This window comes from Lutra lutra, chromosome 7 (assembly GCF_902655055.1).
Source record: "Lutra lutra chromosome 7, mLutLut1.2, whole genome shotgun sequence".
Taxonomy (NCBI): Eukaryota; Metazoa; Chordata; class Mammalia; order Carnivora; family Mustelidae; genus Lutra; species Lutra lutra.
In genome coordinates, this window is record NC_062284.1 from 36,335,967 (window position 1) to 36,360,975 (window position 25,009).

Genomic DNA, 25,009 nt, shown 5'->3' on the forward strand with positions numbered 1-25,009 from the left:
GATAATAAAATCCCTTTTGCTAGTGCAGAATGTCATTTTCCACTACAGCATTGTAAATGGATAGGATTCCTTCAGTTCTCAGAGGTGGGGCTGTTAGCACTAAAAATCTCTGGGCCACTCTTGAGCCTGTCTTTGGAATTTTCACTACGAATCTCAAAACCCCAGATTCACCTTTAATGTTCTGCTTGTTTGCCTGTAATTCCCAGGAGTGATTTCCTCTTCGATAAAAATAGGATGCCTTTTCTGTGACCCCTCAATTCCAATTCCAGGGATTTATGATAAAGAAATAACAGCAGTGGGATTAAAGGCAGGGACCTGAGCCAGATATTTGAGCTCATATCTTAATTCTGCCATTTTCAAGCTGCTTGACTTTGTGTAAAATCACTTAACCTCTGTGTATCTGTTTCCTCATCTGTAAATGGGGATAACAACAGTAACAAACTCCTTGGATTATTGTAGGAATAACTGAGTGCATGTGAAATACTTAGATACTGGCATACAGTAACCATTATGTAACAATTTAAAGAATAATAGAGAAGAAAAAATATGTTCTTTATAGCATTGTTTCTGATAGAAAAAGCTTTTGAAGGAAGAGTTTAGATGTCTATTGCTTATCACTTCAATAGGTGACTGCTAAAAAGCTATCAGAAATAATGGTGCAGGGGCACGTGGGTGCCTCAGTGGGTTAAGCCACTGCCTTTGGCTCAGGTCATGATCTCAGGGTTCTGGGGTCAAGCCTGGCATCTGCCTCTCTGCTCAGCAGGGAGCCTGCTTTCCCCCTCTCTCTGCCTGCCTCTCTGCCTGTTTCTGATTTATCTGTCAAATAAATAAATAAAATCTTTAAAAAACATAATGGTGCAGAGCTTTTAGTAAGGTTGGTTAGCATGATGTGCATACCTAGGCAAAAAAAGATAGGCTCTTTCAAATAAAGTATACTGACCAACTCAGCAAAATTATACTTTCAGCATGGGGAATCACACTCCCAAGTATACTTTTCCTTATTTTGGCATGAGAGTAGAAGTGTTAGAAATTCAGACATTTAGAGACTCTAAGTCCTCTTCCACACACATTTCCTAACAAAGTTACTTGAAGATGTATTCCAGCAAACACAGTAAAAATTTCAGAATAAAAAAATAATAATAATAAAAGCTGTGGACATAACCAAAGGGAGGTAAAAGTTTGGAAACACCACAAATCCTAGGAAAAACTCAACTGCCAACCTAGGAATTTAGACCCAGTTGGTCTAAGCTAGTTTAAGAAGTCAACACATTCTTAGAAGGAAGTCTGGGGGAAAAAGTTTTAAGAGCTCAGTTAAAATTTAGTCATAAGATTTCAACAACCACAGAAACCAAAATTAAGAAGTCCAAGGGTAAAAAGTAGAATAAAAAGATTTTGGTAAAATATGAAGCAAACTGAAATGTAACATGATTTTGGACCAAGTAAAGGCATATTAGACAAGTCAGTTTCTCAGCCTTCATGATTAGGACATTCTGCCACAGTCAGGGTGTCAGCCATATAGGCATCTACATTTCCAGAAGGATCACATCACTTTAGTTCTGGAGTAAAGATACAAAATTATCCCATTTATTGGCTTTCAGGTTTTACTATAGACATATGGATAAAAACTTCATTATAGTTTGGAGAAAATACTGCACAAAATTCATCAGTCTTGTCTATATTAGCCAAACAGTATATTTGTGTACATTACAAAATAGTACCCCCTCAGCAAAACCTTTTACTTCTATGTAACTATACAAATGTATCATGACTATGAATGATTGGCACCCCCTGGAGTTGTCTGCAAAATGATCAACTATGGCCTTAGGTAAATTAACACTTGAAGAAAAAAGTGAAAAAGAAGACAACTAGAGTTACATATTTCCTAACAGGGAGTCAAGATATAGATTTAAGGTTAATGGAACCATAAGTTGTACTTAAGTTTATTATTTAAAATTAGAGTTATTTAAAATATGTAAGATAGGAATAAAACTATAGTTATTAAAATTATTAACCAAATAGAAGCTTACATATATTTATTTATAGGTATACAAATTTATATGATTTGCAAATTAGAGTATAGGTGGGTCTTCATTTATATTTAAACTAATTTTCACTCGGGGAAGGAATCTATTAATAAATCAATTACTGCATTATAGGATTATTTGGTGTTCTAAAATTAGCTGTCAAATAAAATGATCAAAAAGTATATACAGAAAGAAGAATGAGGGAATAACATTGGACAGAAAACTTTGATTGTTATCATTCAGCATTCATTTGTATTATTTTAATAATCATTTTAAATGGTGATACATATTTATTAACAAATGTACAGTGAATATACAATGTTATCAAAGCTACACCAAACATTCGTTTTGTTTATACCGGGGCTGAAGCTTCTATTTGGTCTCTTGTCTATCTCTAACTTTTCTAAGCAGTCTTGTATAATTGGTCTATTTTTTTTAAATAAACATTAAGTTTCCATTATCAAAAGTTGAGATGCTAAAACTTCTCTTTTAATAAATAAACTCTCCCATGCCTTCCTTTGGCCTCTGTTACCCCCTGCATTTGTGGCCAATGGAACTTTATCAACTATGTGAATTAAACCAATGCCCTGTGACCATTTCAAATAGAACATTCTCCAGCCCGTGTACCTACGAAATGATGGCAGGGGAAGGCCAAAGGAGGACACTGTTAAAGTATCTATATACACAGAGCATATCACTTCTTAGTGGGGTAAGCTTATTCCTTTTATGTGGAAACAGACTGTGAAGAAAATGTCTAAGTTGTTGTGTCAGTTTTTGTAACTAAATGCAAAAATCCCCTGACTTTCAACACCACATGTACACACTTGACATCTATAACTGATGTTTTCTAAAGGACTCACAATGGGATTTCTCACATTTAAAGCAGAAGGTAGTTAATTAGAAAAAAATTAACAAATTAATCTATGAAAGAATGAAAAAAACAGTTAAGTGTTTCTCATGTCTGGGCCATGTGGTTTCACACTCTGGCCATGGAAACTGATTCAGCAATAAACATCTTTTCAACAATCAAAGAAAAATGTTGGTAAGGATGGGGCTTTTCTTTTACCCCAATGTCTCATTTTGCAAACATGAAAAGCCAAGTCTTGGGAGCACAAATAATTTGCCCAATGTCACACCATTATAAAGTAGTAGCTCTAGGTCTCAAAACCAAGTCTCACTGAAACATGAACTTCCTTAAGCTGATGCCTAAAAATTAGAATAATGGAGAGCCATAGGATTTAATTGTTAAAAAACATTTTTATTTCTTGTATTTTTTAAAAAGAAAACATGCTTAGAAAACAACAGAATGGAAAGACATACTAATAGGTACAGTGCTGAGATAGGAAGTGATTTTCTTTTCCATATTCTCAAGTTTTTGTGTTGTGAGTTTACGACTTACTAAGAGGGAAATACCTAAGAAGAGAGAATGCCTGACTCCTCAAACCATCCTAAGTTTCAGTTGGATTCAACCCTGCTGAGTGACAGCAGAAAGGAAAGTAAACAAAGCAGTCAGTTTCATGTGTGTGCATGTGCACACATGTGCACACACTCTTAGCAAATTTGAATCACACATTAGTGTTGTTATGTATAGTCACCATGCTATACGGTGATTCCCCAGATTTTACTTACTTTGCTTAACTCAAACTTATCTCTTGACCAACATCTCCATTTCCCCTTCCCCCCAGCCCCTAAAAACCACCATTCTACTCACTATTTCTAGGAGTTTGACTATTTGATTCCATATATGATATCATCCAGTATTTGTCTGTTTGGCTTTTTTAGCATAAGGTACTCCAAGTCCATCCATCGTGTTACAAATGGCAGGATTTGGACACGTTAACTACATGGTTGTAGTGATTTTTTCACAGTGTATACAAATATCAAATCATCAAGCTATATACCTTGGGTATATATATAAATAAACATTATAAATATATAAATAAATAAACATTGTGTTTTTGTACAGCTGCTCTTGAAATCTAAAATGAAAGTGAGGGAGGGGAGATAATAAAGTGAGGCAGGGGGAAGCAAAGGTTTCTTTTGCTGGTTTCCCAAGACAATCTACACAAGACTCAAAGTCTTTCCCTTCCCCAACCCTTCCTTCCAAGCAGTGGTATGAACAGAGAATAGCAGGTGAGGTGATACAGAGTCTTTACCACTTGCATTGTTTACAGTGCCTACAGCCACCACAGCTCGGGAGGTCTGCAGAATTCAAGAAATGTTTGTGTTTGCTGACTTGGAGTACCTCCTTTATCTTCAACTCTGATCCCATTCTTGTCCATTGCATATAACTTCCCCAGTAAGGAGGCAGTGTTCTGTAATAATGTTTATTTCATAAGCATGTGGTTTATCACATCATAAAATCACCAACAGAAGGAAAGAGCATCATAACTGAGGACATTGGAAGTACTGCCCACCTAGTTCAGCCAGGAGAAGCCTCTGCTCCACTTGATTAGATCTAACTGTTTTCATAGTTTGCCTCTATGGACTACTCCTCGCCTTACCTAAGTCTTGACATATTTTTTCTGGGAAAAACAACTTCCTGAATTCTTTGATTCCTGAGCCAAATTTAAAGCCCATCTTGCTATCTCCCACCCCATTTAAAACATCACTGTACTGGGCTAGCTGTATTTGGGCTTCTGCCAGATTGCTTTCCAGAATGGCTTCTCCAGGCAACGCTACCACATTACCGCTACACTTGGCATCACGCACACTAACGTTTGCCTATTTAATGGGTAAAAAGTAGGACTTCATTGTTTTCAGTTGCAAATCCTGCTTGTGACTGAGTCTTCAGTTTGATCATTTATAAACCCAGATCTATATTTCTATCCTACCGGACATTTTTTCATCTGATCAGCACGACTAGCACTCATAAACCAGACTTTCCACCTCCATGCTGTATTCTATATGGCATGTTGTTCTAGAATGATAGAGTAACTGAACAGGTAATTTTCTTCTTCCTTACACAAGTCCTTGTCCACATACACAGAAACCTATGTGTCTTTGTTGGTGTGTTCTCACAGCCATGTGAGCTCCACCTAAAATCCACCTTAAAAACAGACCCTAATCAACATTGTTTTGACACCTTTGGAACATACATCAGGGACTGTGAAGATTCTGACTTCATTAAAAACAGGCAGCCTTAATATCCTTGTTTCATGAGACATTTTCTGTCTTAACTTAATATGCCAGAGATGTTCCTTTAAGTCCTAAAAGCCAAGATTCATTTCCTTTTAGAACCATTCCTTAGATTATTTCTGAAAAGATCATTTCGGTTGAGTCAATGCCTAATCCTTTCTTCTCTTTATGCTTTCTCTCAATCAGTTAGTTACCTTATTTACCTCTTGATACTTCAAAAGTCCCCTGATATCATATTTGTCTTCCTCATCAGACCCTCTTTAAATGCTTTTGTAAAAGCAAGTTCTTATAGGTCAGTTTGACCTAGTCCATGTGAAATTTTATGATGTACCTTCAGCAACTTGCTCAAGGATCACTTTTTCTGAAATTCAAGGAACAGAAGCTTCTAATTCTGATGGTTCCATATGCTTGCCCAAAGACATGCTGGTCTCAATCACAGCTGGGTACCATAAGATCTACTCCATTAAAAAGAAAGAAAGAAAGAAGAAACAGAAGCAGAAGCCCAAGCACAAGATGCTGAGGCCCAGAGAAGTTACACAATTTATTCAAGCTCTCAGAACACATAGCATTAAACTAGAACCATAGCATCCCAACTACATCCAGCCTGATATTCTTTATTAATGGGCAGAAGAAAAGTTTCTTACAAAAAGTTGCTACTTAAGGTCTGCTCATCTTCAAGCCAATTGTCCCCTGGGCAGCCTGAACTTTTCTTTTTTTTTTTTTTTTTTTTGAGGGAAAAAATCAATCATTTATTCTTATCTTACATAAATTGTTAAAAAAAATTAATCATATGATATCCTAGACTGATACAAATGGAAGTTGACTTAAAAGGCATAGATAAAGAGTCACTTATGGTTTGTCTCCCTCCCAATCCCATCTTGTTTCATTTACTCTTCTCCTACCCCCTCAACCCCCCATGTTGCATCTCCTCTCCCTCATATCAGGGAGATCATATGATAGTTGTCTTTCTCCGATTGACTTATTTCGCTAAGCATGATACCCTCTAGTTCCATCCACGTCGTCGCAAATGGCAAGATTTCATTTCTTTCGATGGCTGCATAGTATTCCATTGTGTATATATACCACATCTTCTTTATCCATTCGTCTGTAGATGGACATCTAGGTTCTTTCCATAGTTTGGCTATTGTAGACATTGCTGCTATAAACATTTGGGTGCACGTGCCCCTTCAGATCACTACGTTTGTATCTTTAGGGTAAATACCCAGCAGTGCAATTGCTGGGTCATAGGGTAGTTCTATTTTCAACATTTTGAGGAACCTCCATGCTGTTTTCCAGAGTGGTTGCACCAGCTTGCATTCCCACCAACAGTGTAGGAGGGTTCCCCTTTCTCCGCATCCTCGCCAGCATCTGTCATTTCCTGACTTGTTAATTTTAGCCATTCTGACTGGTGTGAGGTGATATCTCATTGTGGTTTTGATTTGTATTTCCCTGATGCCGAGTGATATGGAGCACTTTTTCATGTGTCTGTTGGCCATCTGGATGTCTTCTTTGCAGAAATGTCTGTTCATGTCCTCTGCCCATTTCTTGATTGGATTATTTGTTCTTTGGGTGTTGAGTTTGCTAAGTTCTTTATAGATTTTGGACACTAGCCCTTTATCTGATATGTCATTTGCAAATATCTTCTCCCATTCTGTCAGTTGTCTTTTGGTTTTATTAACTGTCTCCTTTGCTGTGCAAAAGCTTTTGATCTTGATAAAATCCCAAAAGTTCATTTTTGCCCTTGCTTCCCTTGCCTTTGGTGATGTTCCTAGGAAGATGTTGCTGCGGCTGAGGTCGAAGAGGAAGACAGCCTCTTCAATAAATGGTGTTGGGAAAATTGGACAGCCACATGCAGAAAAATGAAACTGGATCATTTCCTTACACCACACACGAAAATAGACTCAAAATGGATGAAGGAGCTCAATGTGAGAAAGGAATCCATCAAAATCCTCGAGGAGAACACAGCCTGAACTTTTATAGGCGCTGCTGCCAAACCCCAATTTGTGTTGAATCCTTTCAAATTCCTACAGTTCTAGGGTCTTTACCTTATTGTCAGGCTGACCTAGAAGACCTTCAACAGCATAGAGAGGCCGCTGCAGTGCCACACCAATTTTCAAATTAGATGGTATCTTAAGACAGAAACATTAATGAAACTTCCCCAAAGAAATCCAAAATCTGGTATGGGAGCTCTACTTTGCTCTATTTATGAGACGGTCACCCTGAAATATGAGCTTTATGAGAAAATACAAGTGTTTTAATTTTTGAAGGAAGATTGCCATAGATAGGCAAAAATTTAACACCAAAACTCACAAGAGCCAGTGCTGAGCTCAAAGCCAAAGAAAGCCTTCTATAGGAAGTAACCTAAGGCTGTGCATTTAGTGTCAGATCTGTACTTAAGGGAGATGTTGCCTTTATATCATCCAAAAATAATATTCACAGCACTGTCTCCAAACAGATTCCTATTGTTTCAAAAGCTTTAGTGAAGGGCACCTGGGTGGCTCAGGGGGTTAAGCCTCTGCCTTCGGCTCAGGTCATGATCTCAGGGTCCTGGGATCGAGCCCCGCATCGGGCTCTCTGCTCAACAGTGAGCCTGCTTCCTCCTCTCTCTGCCTGCCTCTCTGCCTACTTGTGATCTCTCTCTCTCTCTCTGTCGAATAAATAAATAAAATTTTAAAAAAAAGCTTTAGTGAAGATTGACTTGAAATATGAAAAATTTCTCTTAAAACACCACCACCCCTCAGAGTGCCACAAGATACAAATTGGGAGAAGATTAATCAAATCTTGGGATAAACCCCTGGCTATTGGCCTCTTAGAAAAACCCAATAAACCTGCCACTCTGAAAAGCTGCTTGAACAAGACAGACCTGAACTGCAGTGCTCTAACTACAACCAGCAGGGCAGAAACCATCCTACTTGATGAAAAGGAGGTTGAGCACATGACAACTTACATCAGGAGGGTGACTACAACATCTATATATTTCTCATGGACTAGAAAATTACCACAATGCTTCCACATAATGGAAAAGCACCAGTCTATTTGTAAGTCTAATGCTATGACTAAAATCTGAATTTCAGAAAGATTTCTATTGATGCTGGGGTGGTGGGGGGTGGAATATCATGATTAATCTTCTGTAGCCCCTCAACAAGATTGAGAGCCAAATGAATAGGAGAAGTTGGATTCTACAAAGAAACTCCTGGAGCCATTTTTGGGTGTTGCTCTGGATCCATCATTGGTGAACCTTTAAAATATATATAATGAAGTTTCAGAACTTCATAGCGCTCTCAGTCTCAGCAACACAAGGAGAAAATCCTGAACAAAGTAGGGAGACTGGACAAAACCTTGACCTTCACCTTCTCTCACTGTAGGTGTGGTGGCCATCAGGATAACACCTAGTGACTCTGGAAAACAGATGATTGCTCTAACTAGGAGCAGGAACTTCCAATAGCAGATAGTCACCCAATAGCAGCAATGGAGAAAAGATTAAAGTACTCTTGCAGAGATCTTTCTTGCTGTATCTTCAGGCAGTCCAGGGAGAAGGAGAGATAATGTTTATCTTAGAAGCCTGGCACTTTGCTTTAAGTCTTTCTCAGACAGCAGTTTGTGTTGGGAGGGGTAAAAGACCTACCCTGTGACCCTGCAATTGCACTACTGGGTATTTACCCCAAAGATACAGATGTGTGAAGAAGGGCCATATGTACCCCAATGTTCATAGCAGCAATGTCCACAATCACCAAACTGTGGAAAGAGCCAAGAAGCCCTTCAACAGACAAATGGTTAAAGAAGATATAGTCCATATATACAATGGAATATGACTCAGCCATCAGAAAGGATGAATACCCAACTTTTGTATCAACACGGATGGGACTAGAAAAGATTATGCTGAATGAAATAAGTCAAGCAGAGAAAGTCGATTATCATATGGTTTCAATTATTTGTGGAACATAAGGAATAGCATGGAGTACATTATGAGAAGGAAAGGAAAAATGAAAGGGGGGAAATCAGAGGGGGAGATGAACCATGAGAGACTTTGGACTCTGAAAAACAAACAGGGTTTTAGAAGGGAGGGGTATGGAAGGAAAGGTGAGCTTGGTGGTGGGTATTATGGAGGGCACGTATTACATGGAGCACTGGATGTGGTGCATAAACAGTGAATCTTGGAACACTGAAAAAATAAAATTAAATTTTAAAAAAGTTTTTGAAGTTCTACTAGTCAGGCACATGGTGATTTTAAAAAATTAAAAATTTACCCAAAGAAAATGATTGGAGGGGCGCCTGGCTGGTTCAGTGGGTTAAAGCCTCTGCCTTCAGCTCAGGTCATGATCCCAGGGTCCTGGGATTGAGCCCAGCGTTGGGCTCTCTGCTCAGCAAGGAGCCTGCTTCCTCCTCTCTGCCTGCCTCTCTGCCTACTTGTGATCTCTCTCAAATTAATAAAAAAAAGAAAAGAATTGGAATTAAATGATAATAGATTTGAAAGAAAATAGACACTTCTCACACTAGCTTGGAGTTGCCAGAGTTCATGCATCATTAAAATGCTCGGGAATCAAAGACCTATATGAAAGCTATAGATGAGGTGGAAGACCTTAGTTCCATAGGTTGGTCCAGCTACTCTACCCAAATCCTGCAAGACCCAGAGATAAGTTTTAAAGTGTTTTACTTAAAAAGGCATGGAAATAAACATTCGGAGAGGGTGCATCATGGACAGAGATGATGAAAGTTACTTTTGGAGATCATGAATAAAAAAGCAGTTTTTATGTGAAAACTTACCCACTGATAGGTTTTGTGGAATATATCAATAGTGTTGCGGGGGCATTTGTTCTCAACTGCTTCCAGTAATGAGGACCCATTTTCTGTGATCTATTTGTTTTTCAAACCAAACATCATGAAGTGGTGATGGTGGCTGGTCTGTGGCCAGTTTTATCCCACTTGTATTGTCTGGTATCCCCCAGCCCCTTCCTGTTTGAGATTTAAGTGACATGCAACATTGTATTTAGGTACAAAAATGTAATGGTTTGAAATTATTAGTAAGATATCATTAACCACAATATGTTAACTTCCATAAGCTCAGTTACATTTTTGTGATGAGAACTTTCAGTATCTACTCCTACCGACTTTAAAATACACAACAGAGTATTGCTAGCTATAGTTACAATCCTGTATATTCATCCCAAGGAGTTTTTCCTAACTGGAAATTCTTTTTGACCACCTTCACCTATTCTTCCTACCCCACCAAACTCTGCCTCTGGCAACCATCAATCTGTTCTGTGTATCTATGAGGTTGCATTTTTTTGTATTTGTTTTGTTTTGTTTTTCTTAAGATTCTATATATGAGATAGAGTATTTGTCTTTGACTTTTTCTCTCAGCAAAATGCCCTCAAGGTCCGCCCATGTTATCACAAATGGCAAGATTTCCTTCTCTGTGGCTGAATATTACTCCTTTGTATATATACTACATTTTCTTTTCCATTCATTCATCAATGGGCAGATTGTTTCCATATCTTGGCTACTCTAAATGCTCCAAAGAACCTAAGGGTACAGACATCTCTTTGAGATAATGATTTTGCATTGTTCAAATACACAGCTGGAGGTAGGATTGCTGGATTATAGGGTAGTGCTATTTTTTTTAATGTTTGAGAACTTCCATCCTGTTTTCTAGAGCAGCTGCACCACCAACTCACATTCCCACACCAGTGCACAAGGGTTCCCTTTTCTCGCCATCCTTGCCAAGTTTTCTTGTCTTGTCGATAATCATCCCAACAGGTTTAAAGTGCTCTCTTTGGTTTTCACTTTTTTGTTTTCATTTTCATGTTTCATGTTTCCCAGAGTCCATAAGTCTCCATGGTTCATCTCCCACTCCAATTTCTTCCCTTTACTTTTCCCTTCCCTAATGTTCTCCATGCTATTCCTTATATTCCACAAATGAGTGAAACCATATGATAATTGACTTTCTCTTATTTATTTCACTTAGCATAATCCCCTCCAATCCCATCCAAGTTGATGCAAAAGTTGGGTTCACCCTTTCTGATAGCAAAGTAATAGTCCATTGTGTGTATATGGACCACAGCTTCTTTATCTATTCATCTATTGAAGGGCATCTCAGCTTTTTCCACAGTTTGACTATTGTGGACATTGCTGCTATGAACATTGGAGTGCAAATGGCCCTTCTTTTCACTACATCTGTATCTTTAAGATAAATACCTAGTAGTGCAATTGCTGGGTCATAAGGTAGCTCTATTTTTAATTTTTTGAGGAACATAATCGGTTGTTTTCCATTGAGTTGTACGAGTTATTTATATAGTTTGCATACTACTAACCCCTTATCAGCTTCATGATTTGCAAGTATTTTCTTCCATCTGCGGGTTACCTTTGCTGCGCAAAACCTTTGCAATTTGATGTAGTACCACTTGTTATATTTTTTTTCTTTTGGTGTCAAATCAGAAAAGTCATTACCAAAACCAGTGTCAAAGTGCTTGGTTCCCTATGTTTTCTTCTAGCAGTTTCTGGTTTTAGGCCTTATGTTCAAATTGTTAATCCACTTTCAGTTGATTTTTATGCTTAGTATGATTTAAGGGCACAGTTTTTCCTTTAAGTTTTTTTATGTTTTCTCCCTCCCACCCCCTTTTTTCCCCATCTTGCTGTCCAGTTTTCCCAACAGGATTTACTGGAGAGAATATCCTTTCCTGACTGGGTGTTCTTGTCTCTTGTCTCTTTGGTCATTAATTGACAGTATATGCATTGGTTTATTTCAGGGCTTTTGATAGTGTTCCATTGATCTAAATGTTTTTATACCAATACCATACTGTTTTGATTGCAAACTATATTACAAAACTAATCAGGGGTGCCTGGGTGGCTCAGTGGTTAAAGCCTCTGCCTTCAGCTCAGGTCATGATCTCAGGGTCCTGGGATCGAGTCCCGCATCAGGCTCTCTGCTCAGCAGGGAGCCTGCCTCCTCCTCCTCTCTCTCTCTCTCTCTCTCTCTCTGCCTGCCTCTCTGACCACTCGTGATCTGTCAAATAAATTAAAAAAAAAAACTAATCAGGAAGTATGATGCAGTCAGCTTTGTCTTTCTAAGGATTGCCTTGGCTATTTGAGTTGGGGTGTGTGTGTGTGTGTGTGTGTGTGTGTGTGTGTGTGTGTGTGGTTCCATTTAAGTTTTACAATTATTTTTATGCTTCCATTTGAGTTTTAATAGGGATTGCATTGAATTTGTAGATCACATAGGGTCATATGGACATTTTAACAGTATTAATTCTTTCAATTCATGAGCACAGAGTTTCTTTGCTTTTATTTCTTTCCTCTTCAATTTCCATCATCAGTGCCTTATAGCTTTCCACGTAAAAGTCTCTTGTGCCTGATTCATGTAATTTGTCAGATGGAAGTACAGTACTAAATGCAGAACTAAAAATGGTATGGACTTTAGAGAAAGCATTCTATGATGCCCATTTTAAAAAATGGAAAAGGAGAATGGGCAGGCCAGCAGATTTTGTAGATATTATAGGGAAAATATAAAATATTTCATGTGAAAATATTTAACTGGTTAGTTAGCCTTAAGTCACATAAGATAGCTAATAAAAGCCAGCTTGACCACATATTATGACTGCCAATTGTGGATTTTGAACCGGACTATAGGCATGAAAGTGTTGAAACAATCATGTAATTTAACCAGTGATAAAGTATCTATAACTGTTAGTAATCCTAACAGTAGCAGCAACATTGTAAAATAGTTAAATGATTCTGCATGATTTTAACCCATTTTAGTGGCTAAAATTCTGTCTAATGTATCAGTGAAAGCGGTTACATTTGTTTAATATGTTCACAAAATTGGGCCACCTGGGTGGCTCATTCAGTTAAGCATCCAACTCTTGATTTCAACTCAGGTCATCATCACAGAGTTTTGAGATCAAGTCCTGTATTGGGATCTGTACCAAGTGTAGCACCTGCTTAGGATTCTCTCTTTCCATTTACTTCTGCCCCTCCCCCATCCCCAAATAAAGTACCAAAAAAATGACAAAAACACACTATCTGATAACTTAAAGACATGAAATTATAAAGATTTCTCTTGTTTTTTAAGTTATAAAGATTTCTGATAAAGGTAAATACATGGACAAATGTAACAGACAGTACTTTTATTATTTTAGTTTGTAACTCCCTTTTAAATGGAACAGAATAGAGAGCCCAGAAATGGACCCTCAACTCTATGGTCAACTCATCTTCGACAAAACAGGAAAGAATGTCCAATGGAAAAAAGACAGCCTCTTCAATAAATGGTGTTGGGAAAATTGGACAGCCACATGCAGAAAAATGAAATTGGATCATTTCCTTATACCACACACGAAAATAGACTCAAAATGGATGAAGGATCTCAATGTGAGAAAGGAATCCATCAAAATCCTCGAGGAGAACACAGGCAGCAACCTCTTCGACCTCAGCCGCAGCAACATCTTCCTAGGAACATCACCAAAGGCAAGGGAAGCAAGGGCAAAAATGAACTTTTGGGATTTTATCAAGATCAAAAGCTTTTGCACAGCAAAGGAAACAGTGAACAAAACCAAAAGACAACTGACAGAATGGGAGAAGATATTTGCAAATGACATATCAGATAAAGGGCTAGTGTTCAAAATCTATAAAGAACTTAGCAAACTCAACACCCAAAGAACAAATAATCCAATCAAGAAATGGGCAGAGGACATGAACAGACATTTCTGCAAAGAAGACATCCAGATGGCCAACAGACACACGAAAAAGTGCTCCATATCACTCGGCATCAGGGAAATACAAATCAAAACCACAATGAGATATCACCTCACACCAGTCAGAATGGCTAAAATTAACAAGTCAGGAAATGACAGATGCTGGCGAGGATGCGGAGAAAGGGGAACCCTCCTACACTGTTGGTGGGAATGCAAGCTGGTGCAACCACTCTGGAAAACAGCATGGAGGTTCCTCAAAATGTTGAAAATAGAACTACCCTATGACCCAGCAATTGCACTACTGGGTATTTACCCTAAAGATACAAACGTAGTGATCCGAAGGGGCACGTGCACCCGAATGTTTATAGCAGCAATGTCTACAATAGCCAAACTATGGAAAGAACCTAGATGTCCATCTACAGACGAATGGATAAAGAAGATGTGGTATATATACACAATGGAATACTATGCAGCCATCGAAAGAAATGAAATCTTGCCATTTGCGACGACGTAGATGGAACTAGAGGGTATCATGCTTAGCGAAATAAGTCAATCGGAGAAAGACAACTATCATATGATCTCCCTGATATGAGGGAGAGGAGATGCAACATGGGGGGTTGAGGGGGTAGAAGAAGAGTAAATGAAACAAGATGGGATTGGGAGGGAGACAAACCATAAGTGACTCTTAATCTCACAAAACAAACTGAGGGTTAATGGGGGGAGGGGGTTGGGAGAGGGGTGTGGGGTTATGGATATTGGGGAGGGTATGTGCTATGGTGAGTGCTGTGAAGTGTGTAAACCTGGCGATTCGCAGACCTGTACCCCTGGGGATAAAAATATATGTTTATAAAGCTGTAAAAAAAAAAAAAAAGAAAAAGAAAAAAGAAAAAAAAAAGAAAAAAGAAATGATGAATACCCAAGTTTTGTAGCAACATGGACGGGACTGGAAGAGATTATGCTGAGTGAAATGAGTCAAGCAGAGAGAGTCAATTATCATATGGTTTCACTTATTTGTGGAGCATAACAAATAGCATGGAGGACAAGGGGAAATGGAGAGGAGAAGGGAGTTGAGGGAAATTGGAAGGGGAGGTGAACCATGAGAGACTATGGACTCTGAAAAACGATCTGAGAATTTTAAAGGGGTGGGGCATGGGAGGTTGGAGGCACCAGGTGGTGGGTGTTGTAGAGGGCACAGATTGCATGGAGCACTGGGTGTGGTGCAAAAATAATGAATACTGTTATGCTGAAAAAGTAAAAAATTAAAAAAAAATAAAAAATAAAAATAGTTTATGAAATTTTAAAAGACAAATACAAAAATATAAGTATAAATTTATGTAATTTAATAAAAAAAGATAACAATTACATACTGATTATTAGAATCCTTTTTCTCTGGCCAAAATATACCTGAATTCTAACTCGGAAATGACATTTAGAAGAACCAGATCATTTTGAGTTTGAGTGTATTTAATATTCATCTCAAGAGAAGGGATTCATCTTCCTTGTCCTTTTTTTTCTTAAATATCACAACAGTTATGGTCTTCCCATGGTTTTAGTGTATAGATTATATAGCAAGAACCTAGTAGTTATTCTGTGCTATATTTTGAAACCCTTCTCCCGTAGAGCTTATAGTTGAAAGGAAAATAGTGATGTCAACTAGTCAAAATAAAACAATCCAGCACTGAAATCTAACCATGTAGCAATTTATCATATATATTAGTTATAGTTACATAATTATAGGTCATTATGTGAACAGATTTCCCCCCAGAATTTCTCTGGATCCCATCTTATTGTAATAAATAATGCTTAAGCCTAAGAACCCAGTTGGGGGAGTGGCTGGTGGTTCCATCATTAAGCATCTGCCTTGTGTTCAGGACATGATTACAGGGTCCTGGGACTGAGCCTGACATGAGGCTCCCTGCTCAGCGGGAAGTCTGTTTCTCCCTCTCCCTCTGCTGCTCCCCCTCCTTGTGCTTGCTCTGTCAAATAAATAAAAAAAAAAAAAAAAAAAAAAAGGCTAAGAACCTGGGCTTGATTCTCTTTATCACTGCTTGTTAATTGCATTATTTTTTTTCATCACACCTAGGAAGTCCTGATTTGCTAATGCCTGATGCTTTCTGAAGTAATTTCCATCTTGCCAGATTACTAATGCCCTTATAAAACTTCAGTTTAAAATATCCAGATGCGAATTAGGCAGACCATAACTAACTCTAACAATCTATGTTTTAATTATGTTAACTTCCAGAAGCCTAGTTCTATTTCCTGCTCCTATAAGTTCCATAAGGGCAGGGATAGGATTTGGGAGGGGTCTTGTTATTCCTATCTTCTTAATGCTGCATACATTCCTTGATACACAGTAGGTACCAACATAACATACTTCTTACATATACAATTAAAACTTTCACACCACCCAAGAGAATATAACTGGGAAAGACTCCTCAAGTCTAGAGTCTTCTCACAGGTCTATGATTCTAATCTTGATCACCTTCTCTTGATATCATCAGACCCTACAATTTGACTCTTAAAATTCAAGTTCATATAAAAATCAATTATCAGCTTTCAGTTTTTCAAGGCACCTTTATTATTACAATCCTTCCAGACACTGGCTATATTCAAACTTTGTTTAGCTTACACCAGGTATATGAAAAGACAAACATCATTCATCAAGCAAATGCAAATCAAAATGAGACATCACTTTACATGTACTAGGATATTAACCAAAGAAACACAGATAAGTGTGGAGAAGGATGGCAAGAAATTGAAATCTTTATATATTGTTGGTATGACTTTTTTTTTTTTTTTAGGTTAAATCTTAGAGATTGATTTGGATTCATCAGCTTTTTTTTTTTTTTGAAATCTATTTATTTATTTGACAGAGATCACAAGTAGGCAGAGAGGCAGGCACAGATAGTGGGGAGGCAGGCTCCCTGCTGAGCAGAGAGCCCAATGCGGGGCTCAATCCCAGGACCCTGGGATCATGACCTGAGCCAAAGGCAGAGCTTTAACCCACTGAGCCACCCAGGCGCCGCTGGTATGCCATTTAAAAAAACTATGATGTGGCTGCTATGGAAGGCAGAGTGAGGTTTCCTCAGAAAGTTAAAAATACAACGACCATATGATCTGACAATCCCACTTCTGGATATATATCCAAATGAACTGAAATCAGGATCTCTAAGAGGTATTAGCACTCCCTGTTCACTGCAGTACTAGTAACAGTAAATATGTGGACACAACTTACATGTCCACTAAGGGATGAATGGATAGAGAAGAGGTGATATATGTATACAATGGAATATTATTCAGCCTTTAAAGAGGGAAATTCTGTCATATGTCACAAGGATGAACCTGGAAGACATGCTAAGTCAAAATAGTCACAGAATAAATAGATAAATACACTTCATTACTTCACTTATATGTTCTATCTTGAATAGCTTAACTTTCAGAAACAGTAGAATGGTGATTGCCAGGGGTTGTGGGCTTGCAGAAATGAAAAGTTACTATTCAATGGGTATCAAGTCTGTTGTACAAGATTAACATGTTCTGGAGATCTGATATCCAACACTGTGCCTCTAGTTAATGCTGTATTGTGCATTTAAAAATTGTGAAGAGGGTAGATCTCATGTTAAGCCTTCCTACAATTTTTTAAGGGCTTTGTGTGGGCTATAACTACAATTAACAGGCTTTAATCATTAGGCAGGACATAATCTTCCTGGGTCTGAAATATATCAACAAATAAGTAATTTAATATTTGCTTGGAAAAGATACCAACAGAGCAAAGGTCATTACATAGGATTAAAATGTGCTTCCTTCCATCAAGCAGTGGTAGCCTGGTGCATCACTTTTCCTCTCTGTAGAGATACTTGCCAAAGACTATTTACATACTCTAATGAAGGACTTTGGCTTTTAGATACTGTGGAAGAGACAATGACAAGTCCTTTTTCCATGCTGTTATGGGTTAGACCATGTTGCCTAAAAGGATATGACAAAACCCTAGTCCCAAGTACCTCAGAATGTGACCTTACATAGCAACAGGGTCTTTAAAGAAATACTGAGTTAAAATGCCGTGATTAGGCTGGAACCAATTCCAATATAACTGGTGTTCTTGTAAGTGGAAATTTGGCCACAGCCCAGATACACAGAGATAAAGAGTTACAAAGGCACCTGGACAAGATGAACTCAGGATAGGTGGGATGCACCTGCAATCCAAAGGGTAGTAAGGACTGCTGACATCCACTGGAAGTCGGACCAAACAAGGAACAATCCACCAATGGAAACTTCAGAGGCAACATGGACCTGCTGACAGCTGGATTTCAAACTTACAGCTTTCAGATTCATAAAAAAGTAAACTTCTGTTGTGTTAAGCCACCCAGGGTTTAATACTTTAAGGCAGCCTAAGAATCGGATACATCTGCAATTAAAACCTCAGAGCTTGTTTTGTTTTACTATACTTTCATTACAGAATAGGATCATTTAATGGCTTATTGATTAGAAACATATAAATTTGTTCCTGTCTAATGACAGGAAGGTATATAGTCATCTGATCTTCATTACACCTCCCTCTTAACAGATTTTCTGATAGCCATCTCTCTCATTCTTATCTTTTCAATTAGTCTTTCCTATGCTTTTGAAGGATTTCTGCATGAGCACAGAGGACTTTTTGAGGCTTATTTATTATTGTTTGGTACAAAATTGAGATGAGATATAAATTTAACTATATGAGATAGATCAGTGAAAAGGATTTTTCTAAAGCCCCTTTTAATCTCTATATTACCAGAACATTTCCTCAGCCCTCTATAATGATATTGCTTTTCTTTCCCTCTTTATTTTATTTTGTTTTTTTAAGTCCAAGCAGTTTTGGATACCTAATAAGTTCAGAACAAGGATTTTCCCAAGGTCAATATTAGAAGGTTCACCTTAGAGACTTCTCCAAGGGCGATAAAAATTAAGAGATCAGAGTAACTACTCTGGGATAAGTCATCTATTGAAGGGACATCGAGTTTTAAGATTTGTTTTCTCATGCAAGGCACTAAGAGGCAATTCCCATTTTCTACTAGAAAACAGTACTATATCAAGTTTGCATCATTGCTAAACAGAAAATCATTTAAACATACAGCAGAACTCATCTTTTGTTTGTTTACAGGAACACATAAACATTTTATTTTGGTCTGGAGTGTTTAAAGCATGGTCATCCACACTTCAGTAACAGTACTTCCAATTTTCCAAAGAAAAGAATTATCAATGGCTAATTCTCAAAGACTCTCCACCCAACTGTAAGAATATACAAGGGTCTTCTGGAACACCTGAACCAATTTCATGTCCTATATACTTTCAATATTTCACTGAACACCCGACACTGTTTATACCTATTTATTTATGGCACATTTATATTGAGAGAGATATATGTTTTATTCCTTGATAGCTCCAGTACCTGACACTCAGGGATCATTTATTAGTTGGGTGACTGTACAAATTTTCTAATAAACCCATCTTTAAATCATTAAGAAAGAGTCCTAAGCAGGTTTCCTAAGCCTTTACTCATGGTTCATGGATGGTTTTTGTTTGTTTGCTTGGGGGGGTGAGTTGTTGTTGTTGTTGTTGTTTTGGCAACAGAGGGAGGCTGAAGTCATTTTTTTCCCTATTGTTTGTTTTTTGTTTTTTAATTTCAGGTGTACAATTGAGTGAGTCAACACTTCCATACAACACCCAAGGCTCATCTCAACAAGGTGCTCCTTAATCTCCATCATCTATTTAACCCATACTCCACCACCTCCCTCTGGTAACCATCACTTCTCAGCCTCATCTTCCTAATCTGTGAAATTCGAAGAATAATCCTTACCATATGAAGTTATGAGACAAAAACATTTTCATGTACCAGCACAAAAGTTTTTATAACTATTCATTTTCCCTTAACCTGTGATGTGTTTACTCATGTCACCAATCTTCATCTTAATAATTTATGTATTACATGTTTTGGTCCTCTTCTCCACTAGGTGCTACAATATCTAAGAAGGAAACAAAGTCTTAATCTCTAAAGTGCATATGGCCAACTCCATCCACACACCCATCTCCCTCATAAAAGTTAGAAAAGATGAAAGATTTCTTCTAGTATTGCTAGTGATAAACCTGTAACTTCAGAGAACAAAGTTCATATGCCTCACTGTAGATGAAGCTGGGAGAAAAAAAAGAAATCCATCCCCATTATGTCTTCACTTCTAGTAAACAACTTTTTCTCTGCTGAAGAACTATTTTCATCCCATTTTCATTTGTATTGCTAAGCAACACCCTGTATACCCCGTTTTATTTCTGGTTCTGCATTTATTGTCACAGACACCTACCAAGTTACAGCCCACATGCTGGAGTATTTTTAGGTTTCATTTGTGAAGAGTCATATGTGCTATCAAATACCTCAAGTCACAATAATGATGCTTTGTACTTGTACAGAAGTTTTATTAACTAGCAAACAAATCATGAACTTGCTCACCAATTTTATGACTCCTGAACTACTCCAGGAGGCTTCTTCTGGTGATCTCATTATGAAAGGAATTGATTCACCTAAGACCATGCATTGTAGAAGGCAAGGACTCATAGACCTATTCCATGTTTTCTAGCCCTCATACAACTTTGACCAACTTGACATGTGATAGGCCTCAGTTTACTTATCTGTAAAATGCAGAGATTTGGTATTTTGAATCTACAATTTACATGGTGTCTATTATCTCATATCACACAGAAATTTTCTTGCCTCCTTGTGACTCATGGCTTTATTCTACCAACTAATTTGAAAATGGAAACAGAATTTTGATGTATCTTTTGTCAAGATCGATGAATATGAAAGCCAGGAAGCTGAGATATTTAGAGCAATCATTGCAAAAGAAATAGAGAATTAAAAGGTATTCTTGACTCAAGGTTTTTATTTTAGCTTTCATCCCCATCTTCCTTGGTGTCCTCAGACCCATCAATACCCGAGTATTTAGAAGACGCTCCTACCAAGAATCAATTCTTACAATCCTAGAAGTTCAGAACATTTCATAGGATTTTAAAGTCAAAAAGACCTTATAGACTAAGAAGTCATGACTAATAACCAAAGGAATATTTAACAGGACAGTAAGTAGTGTTTCAGGATATGCCAGAGAGTGAGGAATATGCCTAGGGCCACACCAGAAGACTACTTCTGAAGTAGCCAGAAAATTTATGAAAGAGAGTTCTGATGAGAGCCAAAGGAACTAGAAATAATAGCATGAGGCTGAGATATTCATGCAACTATAGCTTCCCTAGTTTGTATATGGGTGGGTGTTTTTTTTTTTAACTTCAAGCAGTTTACCATGAGTATTACAATATAGCAAGTTTAAATAAATTTTTAAAAGGAAAATAAAGGCAAAGGAAATGTAAAGGAAGGAGGCCTTGTTTTAACTCAGTCGCTAGCACTGCATAGGAACACGTATTAATACATTCTAAACAACTACACTTTACTGTGACAGAAGTGCAGTACATAGCACAGTGCCTAGCACATAAATACTCATAAGTTATAGTCATTTTTCATGTTATTGATCTTACTTATTGTTAGCCAATGTTAGTTTTCTGCCTTAATTGACTCCCCAAGTAAGAGGTCAAACCTGTCCTAATGTTAAACTCTCTTCCCTGTTCTACCCATGCCCTCCCTTCCTGTTTCCTTTTTGTCCCAAAATTCTTTAACTTCATGACATAAGTGAAAATGTAATGAGGCTTCAGAGCCTTGAAGTCAGAATCTACACTGTCAGCGGTATAACCACTTCTTACCAAAGCTGTGAAATTAGCACATTTCTTAACCTTTTCCCTGGCTTCCCTCTTCTTTCCTCTTTTCTCCAACATTGAGTAGCCCCACCTAGGTTTCTCTGAAACTCCATTCTACACCACCAGTATAAAATGTGTCCCATACCCTGAGGTGTAAGTACATCTGAACAATGAGGCACTAAAGCCCCAGAAGGAATATATTTTCAGAAAAAAACAAGGCTTTACAATAAAGACATTAAGTTCTTGAAGTGGAAATATAGTTGCCCATGTGTGAAGGGATACAGGAAGTTTTGTTTTTGTTTTCTCAGAGGAAATTAAGAAGTTATACATCATTTGTATATTTATCAATTAAGGCAAAGTACCAATTGAAAGTATATCCCAAATGTAACTGGGACCCCCAGACTGATGGCATATTGTTATGAGTATCTCTCATTTTCAAAAAAAACAATAAAAAGGTCTGTGTCTGTAGTTGAAGGGTGAACTACTTACTTAATACAGGGCAAAAGTCTTTAAAATGCTTTAGTCCATCTCAGCCATTCACTCTCCCCCAAAAGTCTCTAACCCACCACCAAGGATCTTCATTAATTCAATACCAAAACACCTGGTGTAGAAAACCAACAGGGCTGATGTCCACAAGACCCTAAGTACTACAGGAAACAGATTCCAATCTTTAAATTTTATTAAAGATTTATTTTTTGTGAGAGATAGAGAGCAAGAGAACAAGAAAGGGCAGAGGCAGAGAATTCTAGGCAGCACCACCCTACAAAGTGTGGAGCGTGACATTTGATCCCATGACCTGTAAGATCATGACCCAAGAGCCAGCCGCCCAACTGACTGAGCCCCTCAGGTGCCCCTGAGATTTCCCCTTTAAAGGGCTTGCAGTCTCTGTCACCCTGAGTCCCTGAAAAAGAAAAAGCCACACCGTGGTTTGACTCTTCAAAGAGGGAAGTGCTGGCACATGACAATTTCCCCCCCACACTCATACACTCTCCACCTACCCTGCTAGCCCAGGTGGTTGAACTCACATGTTGTACCCTGTCCACTGCCTTGCCAAAACAGGTGGAGGAGTGTAGCCATAACACTATTTCAGCACCTTGTTGGAAGTCAGAGTGAGAACAACTGTAGCACTTGCCTGCTCCTTGGCTGGGATGAGCTAGTACACATGGCCATAACATACTCCCAACTCCCAATCTATAATCAGTGTGCACACACAGATAGGGCACTCACCCACTGCATTCCAGAAGCCCATAAGTATGTACAGTTAAGACTTTTTCACTGTTTCTGAAGACAGTGAGCATGTCCCAAACCCTACACTCACCAACTGCCTGGTTAAAGCCATCAGGCACACGTAATGCACCCAAGGAATGCCCCTTGATCATCCATCTGGCCCTAGTAGGGGGTAGGGGGTGGGAGCCTGGCATTCCTAAGATCAATGGAAAGGCAACGATCAGTTCTTAGCAGGACACCACTCCAACTAACTGCACAGATGACAGTCTTAGACACAAGCCCCGTCTTCCTGTGAAAAAGGTGTATTTACTTGGCCTGGAACATCAGCCTGAGGATAGGCTTCAGGTTTCTCACATATCTGAAGATTAAGCTAACACTCCCAGGGAACATAAGCAGGAAGATGCCATCCTTGCATACCTCTATGGCCTCAACACAGTTTGACAATACCTCCCAGAAAGAAAGTCTTAAACATTCATCTGAGCCCCAATATTATATTTATATACATATATAGATATATATGTATGCTCCTACTTATATGTGTGTGTATAAATATATTTGTTTTTTGTTTTTTGCACAACTGTTGCCTGGGGGATACCTCTAGATCTCCTGGTCTGAAGGTCAGCAAGGATTATAGTTGTGAACACACACACAAATACAATTATACAAATACATGTATTTGTATACTTTAAATAATGCTGCCTGATTATCTGGCCTCTTATTAGCTCAAAACTAGTGCTCAGTGAGATTACTCTCCCTGGAAGCCAAAGGGATAGGTCTTGGCACACCCTCAGCAATGGGGACATAAAGAATAAATCAAACTTGCATTCAGACAATCACAGCGGTTTTAGAGACAACTCAGACTGAGGACAATGTTGAACAAGTTTATCAGCTACGGAAGGTTGTTCATTCAAGGCAGAGACATCACTGCCTCATCTAATACATACACAGACTCAAGTGAAAATGAAGCAACAGAAATATGTTTCAATTTAGGACAAAAGCTCAGAAAAAGACCATAATGGGAGAAAGATAAGTAACTTACCCGATGAAAGAATTAAACTCATGTTCACAAAGATGAACAAAGAAATCAGGAGAAGAATGCATGAATACATTTGAGAACTTGAAAAGGGGCAGGAAATTTAGGTACTGAGCAGAAGTCAGAGTTGAAAAATAAGCTGGGGATAAATAACACACACATACAAACACACACACACACACACACACACACACACAAAAGGGGCTTAACAGCAGACTGTATCAAGCAAAAAGACTGATCAGTGACCTGGAAAACAATGCAATGAAAGTCAGAGCAGGAAAAAGTAATAAATTTTAAAAAGAAGGTAATTTAAGGGACCTATGAGACATCAAGCAGACTAATACTCACGTTACAGGGATTCCAAAGGAGAGAGAGAGAAAAGGACAAAAAAATTGTTTGAAGAAAGACTGGTTTAAAAATTCCCTAATGTGGAGAAGGAAATGGACATTCAGGTCCAAAAAGCCCAACAGTTCCAAAAAGATGAACCACAAGAGACCCACACCAAAACACATCATAAGTCAAATGTGATAAGTTAAAATGCCAAAAGTTAAAGATAAGGAGAATTTTAAAAGCACCAAAAGCAAAATGATTTGTTTTCCATTGAACTATTGGATTTTCCAGCAGAAATAGCAATCCAGAAGAGAGTGTCATGATATACTCCAAGTGCTGAAAGAAAAAAAAAATTCCAATCCAGAATACTTTACCCATCGAGGTTCTTATTCAGAACTGGAGAAAGGGTTTCCCAAGAAGCAAAAGCTATAGGAGCTCATCACCATTAAACAGGTCTTACCAGAAAAGTTAAAGGGACTACTTTATGTGGGGTAGGTGGTACTAATTTATGACAAGAAAATACACAAAAGTAAAAATCTCACTGAAAAAGTTAGATATAAACTAGAAATAGTGGAATAATCACTTAAAGCTACTATGAAAATTAAAAGACCAAAGTAGTCAAATTAAAACTACACTAGTTAAAAAAAAATACATAAGATAGAGATGCAAAACATGACAAAAACAAAATGTATTATAATAGCATTGTCTGTCTGGTAACAAATGATAGCCAAACTTGTGATAAGCATAGCCTAATATATCGATGTGTTCAATAACTATGCTGTACACTTGAAACTAGTATAATA